Raw genomic sequence first — 13744 nt, 5'->3', positions numbered from 1 at the left:
AAAATCTCTTCTGTCTTGGAGAGAGGGGAGTTTAGTTAGGCCCTGGTCCCAGGGCACCAATAGTGTCCACTTCTGGAGTTCTCAGCCTACAAACTCTAGGGGAATAGGGCAGCTGATCTGGGTCTTAGTTCTGAGTGACAGTACTTGGGTGAGGAGGAGGGATAGTGTGGTAGAGTTGGTGGCAGCCACAGAGATGGTATCCTGCTAGCAGTTCCAGGAGAGAAAATAATGTTTTGGTTGCTCAAAGACCAGAGTTAAAACCAGGAAATGAGTAAACACTTCTCCTTTGACAATGCCACTTTAGAAGAAATCAAAACTCACAGGTTCCTAACGACATCTCAGGGGAACAGCTGCATAAATCATCTGAAGCCCAGGGTAGTATACAGTAAACTCGACAAAGGACTCTAAACTTAAGCAATTGGCTGGGAAAATGACCCAGGAGGGATGAAATAGGAGTATAGAAAGTGACTTTCTTGGTGAAAAAGGTACTTTCACCCATCCTTTCAGATGAGGAAGAGCAAAGCATACAACTGGAGGTAGACAGCAAGGTCAAGCCTCCTTCATCCAAAACCTCCCCAAAATAGGCAGTGGTCTCAGGCTATGGAAGACCTCAAAAACTATTTTCAAAATCAAGTAAAAGAGATGGAGGAAAAATTGGGAAGAAAAATGAAAGTGATGCAAGAAAATCTTGAAAAATATATCAACTGTTTGCTAAAGGAGTAACAAAAATGTTGAAGAAATTAGCACCTTTAAAAATAGACTAACCCACCATACAATTTATAACCAATTCATCCATCTATGTATATCCCTTTCACGTTTCATAATAAATATAAAATTCTCAAGATTAAAGAATATCATCTTTTTTATAGGAATGTAGACAGTTTGTCCATAATGTATAACAATTTTTTCCTCCTGTTAACCTTTTCATGCCTCCCTGGAGAATTGCTTTCGAAAAGCAAATTTTCTATTGACTTCTGCCCTTTACAACAGGAAGGTCTGGAAATCCCAGTGTCCATCTCCTTGCCTGAAATATGATTCTCAACTTTGCTGGGTAAGTAATCCTTGGTTGTAGCCCCAGCTCCTTTGCCTTTCGAAATATTGTATTCCAATTCCTTCAATCTTTTTAATGTAGAAACTACAAGGTCCTGTGTGATACTGACTGTAGCTCCTTATTATCTGAATGGTTTCTTTCTGGCTGCCTGCAGTTTTTTCTCCTTCAGTTTGATAGTTCTTGAATTTGGCAACGATATTCCTTGGTGTTTTTAGTTTGGAGTTCCTTTCAGGAGTTGAATAGTGGATTCTTTTGATGAATATTTTGCCCTCTGGGTCTCAAACTTCTGGGCAATTTTCCTGGGAGATTTCTTGGATGATATTTTCCAGGATCTTTTTTTCATCATGGTTTTCTGGTACACCAAAAATCCTTAGATTTTCTATTCTGGATGTATTTTCCAGGTCAGTTGCTGTTCCAGTTAGATATTTTACATTTTCTTGTATCTTTTCATTCTTTAGATTCTGTTTCACTGATTCTTGACATCTTATACACTCATTAAATTCTACTTGCCCGATTTTGTTTTTTATTAAATTATGTTCTTCACTTAACTTGTGCATCTCCTTTTCCATTTGTCCAATTGTTCCTTTTAAGGAGTAATTTTCAGCAGTTAGGTTTTGTACTTTCTTTGTCATTTGTCCAATGTTCTGATTTGAGGTGCTATTCTCTTCAGTGAATTCTTTTTTCGTATTTTTAAAATCATTGTCCAGTATTTCTTCTATTTATCTAATTTAGGTTTCAAAATCCTTCCAAAGCTCTTCCAAGAAGGTTCTTTGTGCTTCAGACCACTTCATATTTCCTTTTGGCTTTATAGATGAGAGTGTAGTCTCAATGCTCATCTCTTGGGTATTTGTGTTTTGGTCCTTGTCCCCATAGAAAGAGTCTGTGATCTATTTTCTACTTTATTTCTTACTCATGATAACAACTCTTTTACTGGCTTTTAAAGCACGTTTCTGTGTTTGTGGCACAGGGAGCTCTGTCCCACAGTTGTTATGCCTAAAACTTGAGGTTAGTGTGTTGTGGCCTCTGGTTCTTTCAGCTAGACACTAAAATGCTGCAGCTTACCTGTTGCTTAGTTCGGTGGTGTTTGAAAGCAAAGGTCAGGAGAGGTCTTTTTGGATTTTTTCCACAGTTACCCTAGATATAGCCCATTAAGTGTTGGAGAGGGGTGTTCTGGATGCTGGAGTCACCTCTGGTGAGCTAGAACACATGCAAGCTCAGCTGTCTTTGCTCCTTTCTTCCCAATTCCAGTGGGGTGCAGGGGCACACTTGGAGTCCTGGTGTTGGCAGTTGCTAGATTCACCCTGCTGATGTTCAGAATCTTCTCCTGGTTCTCTGAGGAGGGTCTGTCTGGGACAGCTGTTATCCTACACTGGACGACTTGGGCCTCAACAAAAGGAACCCTCGTTAGTGCTCTTACTAGTCTCACAGACCGTGAGTCAGTTTACCCCTTCTTCTGCTCCCACTGTTGAAGGCTTTTCCCTGGGAGACATCCCCTGTGTTCCTCAAAGTCAACAAATAGCAACTGCTAATCGCTCTGCCATCTGTGAATTAAAGGTGCGACAGGATTGTAATGGGAGATGTGAAAAGGAGGAGGAGGGATCAAAATCAATTCTGTCACAGGAGTAGGCACAAAAATATATTATAATAGTGGGAGAGAAAGGAGGGAGATGAGCACTGTTTGAGAGGTACTCTCATCTAGTTGGATTCAAGCAAAGTACAACAAACTCAGTTAAGTATAGAAATACAAGTAGTTGTATAGGCAGTAGGAGGGGAAAGGGGAAAGAAAATGAAGGTATGGTCAAAAAGGAGGGAAAAAGTAGTAAGGGAAACGGGATTAAAAGGGAGTCAGGTTGAAAGTAGGGAGAGAAGACTGAGAGAGGTAGTGGTCAAAAATTAAGTCTCTGCTGTGCAGGGGAAGGGAGAAGGGAGAAATAAAAGCATGAAGAAGGGGAAAAGGGATGGAGGGAAAGACACAGATAATAATTATAACTGTGAATGAGAATGGGATGAACTCTCCCATGAAACGGAGGAGAGCAGAATGAATTAAAAACCATAATCCAACAACATGTTGCTTACAAGAAACACATTGGAAATGGGGAGATACATAGAGGGTAAAGGTAAAAGGTTGAAGCAGAATATACTGTGCTACTGTTGATGTATACATAACAGGGATAGCAATCCAAATCTTAGACAAAGCAAAAGCAGAAATAGATCTAATCAAAAGGGATAAGGAAAGAAAGTATAGCCTGCTAAAAGGCACCATAGACAACGAAGCAATATCATCAATAAACATACATGCTCCCAGTGGTATAGCATGCAAATTCTAAGAGGAGAGGTTAAGGGAGTTACAGGAATAAATAGACAGCAAAACTATAGTAGTGGGGGCCATCAAACTTGCCCTCCCTGCACTTGATAAATCTAGTCTCAAAATAAACAAGAAGGAAATTAAGGAGGTGAATAGAACTCTGGATAAGGTAAATATGATAGATCTCTGGAGAAAACTGAATGGGTATAGAAAGGAATATACCTTTTTCTCAGCAGGAACATGGTACATATGCAAAAATTGACCATGTACTACTTCATAAAAACCTCAAAATCCAGTGGAGAAAGGCAGAAATAGTCATTGCATCGTTCTCAGACCATAATGCAACAAAAATTGATGTAATCAAAAGCCATGGACACATAAACTAAAACCTAACTGAAAACTAAACAATGTAATCCTAAAGAATGAGTTCATTAAGCAACAAATTATAGGAAGAATCAGCAACTTCTTTCAAGAGAATGACAATAATGAGATAACCTAACAAATTTTATGGGATACTGCAAAAGCATTTCTTAGGGGAAGTTTTATGTCTTTGAGTGCTTACTGGAATACAACAGAGAAAGAGGAGGACAATGAATCGGGCATACAGCTAAAAAAACTCGAAAAAGAACAGAATGAAAATCCCCAAGTAAATACCAAATTAGAAACACTGCAAACCAAAGGAGAGATTAATAAAATTGAAATTGAAAATATAATGAAGATGAAAACTCTTGAACCAATAACTAAAACTAGGAGTTGGTCTCATGAAAAAAATAATAAAACTGATAAACCTTTGGACAATTTGATAAAGAAAAAATAAAGAAAGAAACCAAATTATCAAAATGAAAAGGTGAACTCAGGTCCAATGAGGAGGAAATTAAAACAATAATAAGAAATTACTCTGTCTAACTGTATGCCCATAAAAGTGACGATCTAAATGAGATGGATGATTATTTTAAAAGATATAAATTGGCCAGACTAACAGAAGAGGAAGTTACATACTTAAATAACCCCGTCTCAGAACAAGAAAATGAAGAAGCCATCAATTAGGTCCCTGGGAAAAAAAAATTCAAGGGCCAGAAGGTTTCCCAAGTGAATTCCATCAAATATTTAAAGAACAGTTAATTCTAGTATGATATAGACTATTTGGGAAAATTGGAGATGAGGGAGTCCTTCCAAATTCTTTTTATGATACAAATATGGCTTTGTTACCAAAGTCAGGAAGAGTCAAAACATAAAAAAAAATGTATAGACCAATTTCTAAAATGAATGTAAATCCAAAAATTTTAACTAAGATTTTAGCAAAAAGAACACAGCAACCTATCACGAAAATAATACATTATGATCAGTTAGAATTTATGCCAGGAATGCAAGGCTGGTTTAATATTAGGAAAACTATTTACATTGTTGATCATATCAACAACGAATCTAAGAGAAACACATGATAATCCCAATAGATGCAGAGAAAGCTTTTTGACAAAATACAATACCCATTCCTATTGAAAAGACCGGAGAACACAGGAATATATGGAACTCTTCATAAAACTCCATGCAGTGCCTATCTAAAATCTTCAGTAATCATTATATGCAGTATGGATAAACTAGATACATTTCCAGTAAGATAGGGGTGAAACAAGGATGTCCATTATTACCATGATTATTCAATATGGTACGAGAAATGTTAGCTGTAGCAATAAGAGAAGAAAGAGAAATTGAAGGAATTAGAACAGGCAAAGAAAAAATTGAGTTATCACTCTTTGCAGGTGATATGCTGATATACTTAGAGAATCAAATAAAAATACTACTTGAAATAATAAACAACTTTGGCAAAGTTTCAGGTTACAAAGTAAATCCCCAGAAATCTTCTGCATTTCTGTGAATTACTAACAAAGCCAAACAGCAAGTGGTAGAAAGAGAAATCCCATTTAAAGCTAGGGTAGATATTATAAAATATTTGGGAGTCTACTTGCCAAAACAAACTGGGGACTATATGAACACAATTACAAAACACTTTTATCACAAATAAACGAAATATATAATAGGAAAAGGAAAGATATAAGCTGAATAGAAAATTTGATTTGCAAATACAAGAATCCAGAGAAATATGAACAGATAAACTTAAAAGAGAAGCCATAAGGTACCCGTTAAACTTAAAATGTTTTCATTTCTACGTAGAAAGATATTTGTAACTCACGAGACCTGTGCCAGAGGGAATATATTTATGTGTATGTGTGTGTGTATGTATACATATCTGTGTGTGCCTATATACACACTTAAATTTACATTTATGTATTGATATATGTAGGCACACAGATAAATATATGTGTGCCAGGCCTAGAGGCCTGTGGGCTACCCGAGTCTTCTTACCTCACCTCCCGAGGTCTTCGGTTGGCCAAACCGGATGCTCGTATGAGAGAAAGAACGTTCCAGAGTCGAACAAGGCTTGAGCTTTATTTCAGGGTCTAGTTACAAGTGCAGGGGAATACTTCCTTAGGAGGGAAAGAGAAAGATCTCCCAAGGAGGCAAAGATCTTACAATAAGAGATTGGAAGTAGAAGTATAAGCGGGGAGAGAGGGGGAGGGGAGAGAAGGAGAAGAGGAAAAGCAGAGCCTTGTGTCCTCTTTGGCTCCTCACGTGCTAAGAGAGCTTTCAGGCTTTCCTGATCCTACTTAGATTCTGCAGCGGCATAGTTTGCATCTGAATACCGTGCCTGTTAGGTAACTAGGTGTGCTCCAATCCGGGACAATCTCGAGGGCGGGGAGATCTCTCTCCCATCACGTTTCTCACGGGAAGAGGCGGAAATACACGAGATAGCTCGGTTCACCTCGATTCCCAGCCGTTTCCTGGGGGGGTCTCGTGAGAGCTCTAAGATTTAGAAGCTCCCACCTTTACCTGCCCGAGACTGTCCACACGGAATTGAGCTTCCAACCCCAACATCTCCCCTTCTTTGTTTTGCGCGGTGCGCACATGGCTCTAGAGCAAACAGTGGCTGGAGGCTGAGTGGATTAGGAAGGCCTTTAGCATATGAGTACCCTACAACAAGACTTCATTTACACAGAAATCTGCAGCTAGCACAACTGACAAAGGGAGGCATCAAATAAAACAAAGATGAAGCTAAATGGCTGAGTTACAATAAGAGAAAGGGCAATCACTAATTCCAAAGCATAATCTAAGAGAAGCAGCTAGTGCTGGCACCTTACACATCACCACCCCCTCAGTCATGCAAATGGATCTCAACGGCCAAGCCTGAATGGCCAAGCCTGTGGTATTCAGGCAAAAAGTTGGTCACCCCTTCCCCCCCCAATGTCCTGGGTTTGTGATATCAAAGTCCTCCTTCAGCCGGTGGAAAGAGATGCCTAGATGGGTAGCTGTCAGCAGCAGTGTCTGCGGTTGCAATGAGTGCTGCCTCCTCTCTGGGCAGCAAGGTTAAAGCTGTCAGCAGCAGGCTCAGGTGGTGCATGATTCTTCTCCGGGGTCTCCGGGGTCTCCGGGGTCTCCGCCTCCTGCATCTCCGCCATCTCCGACATCGGTTCCCACCTACGGATCCTTCTAATGGGAATCCACGCATCACCTATTCCTGTGGAGACACAAACATACCCTGGACCCCATATTAGTATCTTATACGGACCTTTCCATTTCCCTGAGGCCATATCCTTTACCATGGCCCATGTGTCCTTATTTCCAGCCTGGGTATTACTTTCCTTGCGGGGTTGTCTTGGAATATTCACAAAATGTCTCATAGCTGGAGTAGTATGTGAATTTTTTGAGATATGCAAATACACAGCTGTATCAAGCTCTGATTGTGTTAGGCGACCTTTTCCCCTTCTTTGTTTAGCGAGAATCGCCCTTAAGGTGAAATTGATAAGAATGCATAGTGGGTGTTTATTTTGGTATAGCTGCTGCCAGGTGCTTACAAATGCTTGATTAACATCTGTAAGGAGCCTGAATTTTACGGATTTTTTCTTTATAACAAACACAGGAGCATTCCAGGGTGACTGTGATGGCTCTATATTTCCTTTTTCTAATTGCTCCTTAACCAATAGTTGTAGTGCCTGGAGTTTTTCTGGAGTTAGGGGCCATTGCTCCACCCAGATCGGGGTGTCTGACTTCCAATTCAAGGGTGGGGACTCCAGTACAACAGCAATGGCCCTTACTAAAAATTTGATAGCTTCATCCCCAGGCGGCTCATGATGTCCCTGCCCCAGATGTTAAAACTAAGTCCTGGAATCACCAACGGCCATACGGTCCCTTGGCGATCCTCTGCCTCCCACTTTACTGGGTGCATTGTCTCTAAGGTATTTTGGCACCCTCCTATGCCCCACACTGGTCTCTGGCTTTATTTAAGCTTCCAGTGCCGGGGTACTGAGCGACCGCTAAGGCAGGTCCTATCCGCTCCAGTATCAAGGAGGCCAGTCATGGGAATTCCATTGAGCCAGATTGTACACTCAGGTCTATTCTGTCCTATTTCCTTTAGTAACTGGATTTGAACTGAGTGCTTTAAGGGAAGGGCAATAGCTAAGGGAAGCTAATTGTGTATATGAGCTGGCTCGGCTACCACATTGGAGCATGGAAGTGCTGTGGTGCCGGTGGGATAAACTCCTGTATATATAACTACGGGTGCATGAGAGGGGTTCTGTAATATCAGGGATTGCTCCTGTATGGGGTCTCTCAGGGGAATCATAGTAAACTGATGAGCTGCAAGCTGGCACTTCTCTAAGCTGTAAAGATGTTGGATTCCTTCCTCTGGCCCCATAATCTCCTGTATTCTCCCTCCAAAGGGCCGTCCCGATTCTCTGCCAAAGGGTACACTTTCCGGGCCCTCGAGGGGCCCCTCACCCCATTTCCGACTTCCTACATTGTATAGCTAGGTGACCTGGCTTTCCACATGAAAAACAAGGGTCCTGGCCCCTCCCTGTACTTATTTCTTTCCTACACTATTTCTTAAGGTGTCCCGGTTTTCCGCAGTTAAAACATTTTTTCTCCAAAGAGATATTACTTAAGGCTGCGGCCAGGTACTTCCCTTGCACCTGTACCAAGTAGACCTGACTTCCTACCCTGTCACATCTTTGTATCATTTCTTCAACAGATGCATTCTTTGGCAGTCCCAGCATTGCCTTTTTGCAGTCATGATTACAATTCTGCCGCAGCAATGTCCTCAACACTATCTCTGTCCCTTGATTCTCCTCTCCCATATCTCGACCTACTGCCTCCTGCAGCCTGGCCACAAAATTAGTAAATGGCTCATTGTTTCCTTGCGTAATCCTAGTCATGGGAAACTCTCTCTCTTTCTTAGAGGCTATAACCTTCCAGGCGGCAATAGCCATTCCGGCAATCAAAACATAATCGGAGGCTGAGTACTGTAATTGATTTCCTGTAGCCTCAAACTGCCCTGTTCCTGTAAATCGCTGATAAGCCTGGGGGGCCTGAGCCCCTAGCCCACTGGTAGTGCTCTTTACCCTCTTAGAAAATTCTGATACCCAAATCACATTCTGCCCAAGGGTAAGGCAGGCTCTGGCTAAGCTCTTCCAGTCATTAAGAGTCAGAACGAACTGACCACTGAGAGTCTCAAGCATGGCTATGACAAAGGGTGAATTAGGGCCGTGCTTGGTACAAGCCTCTTTAAGAGTCGCTACTCTCTTCCACTCTAGGGGTATGTGGCTCCTCCGAACCCCACCAGGGACACTGGGGTCCGCTATTTCTAGCACAGGAAATGTCCCTACATCTTCTCCATTCTCTATGGCCTTTCGTATTCCCTTTTCCAAACTGGACTGTGGCCCTGGACTGTCTGACCAATGGAACAGGTTATAAGGAGGCGCAGAGGGAAGACACGGCGTATTATCCCCTGCCTCGCCTTTTCCATCCGCTAGATGGAGCTCCGAACCTATTTTTTCTCTACACTCCTTAACTTTCTGCTCACCAGGCTTCTCCCCTCTCCTCTCTCCACTTCCACTCTCATTCCAATCCCGCCCTGGCCTCTCCGGCCCTTCCAAAAGGCTCTTAATTACACCGTATATCAGGAAATCTAAATCCTCCAACTCCCCGGGGCATTGTTGCTCATAAGTGGTCATTTGTTCTCCGACCGCTCCCCATCTTTCTCTTGATATTCCTGTCTGCTTGAGCCAAGGAGAAACTTTCCAAATCCTTTTACAAAATTCTCGGAGGTCGTTTAACTCTATAGTGACCCCCGCCTCCCTGCATTCCCTGTAAAGTATCTCAGCCCAGACCTCCTGTTCCTCTGGCTTTATTACTGGCAATTGATTCCCCATCCCTGCCCTTTTCCCATGGGTGTGGGAAGCTACTCTCACTCTTTCTCTCCTTCCGAATCTTGGATTCGGGACTCGCGTCTTTCACAGCCCCTTCCAGGTGTTCCCAAAGCACCCAGGATTATCTGCGCTCCCAGTCCTCTGTTCGGGGCACCAACTGCCAGGCCTAGAGGCCTGTGGGCTACCCGAGTCTTCTTACCTCACCTCCCGAGGTCTTTGGTTGGCCAAACTGGATGCTCATATGAGAGAAAGGATGTTCCAGAGTCGAACAAGGGTTGAGCTTTATTTCAGGGTCTAGTTACAAGTGCAGGGGAATACTTCCTTAGGAGGGAAAGAGAAAGATCTCCCAAGGAGGCAAAGATCTTACAATAAGAGATTGGAAGTAGAAGTATAAGTGGGGAGAGAGGGGGAGGGGAGAGAAGGAGAGGAGGAAAAGCGGAGCCTTGTGTCCTCTTTGGCTCCTCAAGTGCTAAGAGAGCTTTCAGGCTTTCCTGATCCTACTTAGATTCTGCAGCGGCATAGTTTGCATCTGAATACCGTGCCTGTTAGGTAACTAGGTGTGCTCCAATCCGGGACAGTCTCGAGGGTGGGGAGATCTCTCTCCCATCACGTTTCTCACGGGAAGAGGCGGAAATACACGAGATAGCTCGGTTCACCTCGATTCCCAGCCATTTCCTGGGGGGGGTCTCGTGAGAGCTCTAAGATTTAGAAGCTCCCACCTTTACCTGCCCGAGACTGTCCACACGGAATTGAGCTTCCAACCCCAACATATGTGTATATATGTATATATATATGCATATACTAAGGGATGTGTATATTATGCATGTGTAAGTATGTATATGTACCTGGGTGCATATATATATATATATATATATATATATATATATATATATATATATATATATGTATATATATATATACATATACATATATGTGTATATATATATATATGCATTTATATAGGCATGTATATGCATAGACAGAGGGCATAGGGTAAGCTCAACTTGAAGGGAGAATAAATAAAAATAAAATTTACTGTTGAGTGGAATGTACTAGGAGTAAGAGAAAGGCGGAGGTAGAATGTCAGAAATCATCTTTCATAAAAGGGGCAAGACAGGACTTCTACAACGGAGGGGAAGGGGGAATAGATGAAGTTAAATAAGTGAGTCTTACTCTCACGGGATTTGGTTAAAGATGGAGTAACACACACACTATTGGAAATGGAAATCTATTTTACCCTGCAGGAAGGCAAGGGGGAAGGGGATAGGAGAGGGAAAATAAGAAAAGCCACAGCAAATTAAAGAAAAGGATAATCAGAACCAAATGGTATTGTGGGAGGACATATCAAGGGAGAGAATGGAATGAATGGAGGGCAGGATAAGACCGAGGGAAATAGGATTGTTTATTCTGAACATACTATCATGTAAGTGTTTTGCATGGTTACAAATGTATGAGTTGCTTTGAATTGCTTGCTTTCCAATGAGGGTGGGTGGGGAGAGAGAAAGGGAGAGAATGTGGAACTTGAAACTTTAATAATTAATGTTTACTATTGTTTTAGCTTGCAGTTGGGAAATAAGATGTACAGGCAATGAATTATAGCAATGTATGTTGCCCTACAGAAAAATATAGGGGAGGGAAATGAAAGAAGCTATGTCAACAGAAGAGAGGACAGACTGAAGGAAGGTATGGATAGGGTGCATGCTGTCCTGGATAAGGGGGTGGGGCGAAATGGGGACAAAATTTTGAAATCAAATTCTTGTGTCCGTTAATGTTGAGAGCTGCGAAATGAGTAAATCATATATTTTAAAAAGTAAACAAGAGAAAATAGAATGGTCAGAAAATAGATAAATGATAAATTAATTCACCTAAATTATAAAAAAAAAAATATTTGACAACTGTAGCAAAGTTGCCGGATATCAAATAAACCAACATAATTCATGAGCATTTCTATATATTATACACAAAGCCCAGCAGTAAGAGATAGAGAATTTTTGTTTAAAATAACTGTAGGCAATGTAAAGTACTTGGGAGTTTACTTGCCAAGACAAACCCAGGAACTCTATTAACACAATTACAAAACACTTTTCACACAAATCAAGTCAGATCTGAAACACTGGAAAAATATCAGTTACACCTGAGTCGGCCAGAACATTGTAATGAAAGCATTTCTACTTAAATTAATTTGCTCATTTAGTGATATAAAAACCAAACTCCTAAGGACAATTTGAAGGAGGATAGATGGATAGATAGATAGATAGATAGATAGATAGATAGATAGATAGATAGATAGACAGACAGACAGACAGACAGACAGACAGACAGACAGACAGACAGACAGACAGATAGATAGATAGATAGATAGATAGATAGATAGATAGATAGATAGATAGATAGATAGGTAGGTAGGTAGGTAGGTAGGTAGATAGATAGAAGGTGTAGGTATGAGATGACAGTGATAAAATGATATATCACCTAGGACAAAAAGCACCCAAAATTAAGGAGTGAGAAAGAAGACTGTATTGAGAGAAGAGAGAAAGGGGAGATAAAAATGGGCAATCTATATCACATTAAAGAGGCATGAGAGAGCTAGTACAGTGAATGAGGAGAAAGGGAGGGGGTAATCAATGCTTTCTGTTTCTAATGTAATCCCTTGTTTGTAGTGTGGCAGTGACACAATTTTCTTTAAGGTTCATGACTTTGTCTTCTCCATTGTCAGGGATAGAATATTTTGGACTGAACTTGCAAGAGGAGGCACCACTCTCCTTATTCAGAGCTCCCAGGTCTGCCATCACTATGTCCTTAAGAAAAAGCAGTATCTTATCCCTGCTGTTTTCTATTTTCTCTTTCTTTTCCACTGACCAAGAAATGAGCTAGTTCAGTGATCCTATTCCAGAAGGGATAGGGGGTGAAGAGGAGAAAATAAGTGTGGGAGTTTATGAGATCCATTAGGAACTTTTCAAATTACAAATTATTTTCTGGTCTGTCCTTAGGTTTGGGAAATCTTGTGCAATGCATAGAGTCTGAAATGGGACAGCTTGTATTTTTTTTTCCTTTCCAGGCACAGAACTTGTATTTTAATTTTTCTATCATTGCTTCATAATCTTTACATAAAAAATGAGAATTCCATGCATTATGTTGACTATAATTAAATTTTAATGCAAATTACATTATATAAGTTGCATTAATCAAAATAATTATATAATTTAAATATATTAAATTATTTACATACAATATATTAACTATGTAATTTAAATTTAATTTCCCCCTTTTTAATTTTCTTAGTGAGATAGCTCTAGGAGGGATACTGCTGGATCAAGGGATAGACTTTTATGGTGGCCAAGAACTGGAAATTGAGGGGATACCCGTAAATTAGGGAAGGACTGATCAAACCATGATGAATGATTGTAATGGAATTTTATTGTGCTCTAAGCAATGACAAGCTGGATTATTTCAGAAAAACCTGAAAGATTCACTTAAACTGCAGAGTGAAGTGAGCAAAACCAGAATTAAGTTGTACACAGAAACAGCAATATCGTGTGATGATCAACTGTGATAAACTTAGTTCTTCTCAGCAATATAATGGTCCAATACATTCATAAAGGACTCATGCTGAAGCACAGTATCCATCTACTGAGAAAGACCTATAGAAACCAAATGCAGATCAAAGCTTAATATTTTCATTTTTTTTGTTTTTTTCTTTCTCCTGTCTTTTTCCTTCTTTTCTGATTCTTCTTTCTCCACATAACTAATGTGAATATATGTTTAACATCATGATATGTGTATAACCTTTATGAGATTTCTTGCTGAATTTGAGAGGTGGAAACGAAAGAAAGGAGGGAGGGAGGGACAGAAATTTGGAAATCAAAATCTTGTAAAAGTGAATGTTGATAAGTGCATGTTATTGGAAAACAAAATACAATTAAATGCAAGAAATAATTTCAAAAGCATTTAAAGTTCATCAGTATTTGTCAGTAACTGAATATTTACCTTGATGAACATTAATTTTGAATAATGAATTGCTGGCCAGACGCGTAGTTTGGTAAACATGAACCTCAATACAGTTCTTTTCATTAAGGTTAGAAATGTTGAATCCTTTCTTTAAAAGATGTGACCTCTGATGACAGTGTT

This window comes from Notamacropus eugenii, chromosome 1, assembly GCF_028372415.1.
Source record: "Notamacropus eugenii isolate mMacEug1 chromosome 1, mMacEug1.pri_v2, whole genome shotgun sequence".
Taxonomy (NCBI): domain Eukaryota; kingdom Metazoa; phylum Chordata; class Mammalia; order Diprotodontia; family Macropodidae; genus Notamacropus; species Notamacropus eugenii.
Note: the sequence above shows the minus strand (reverse complement) of the source record.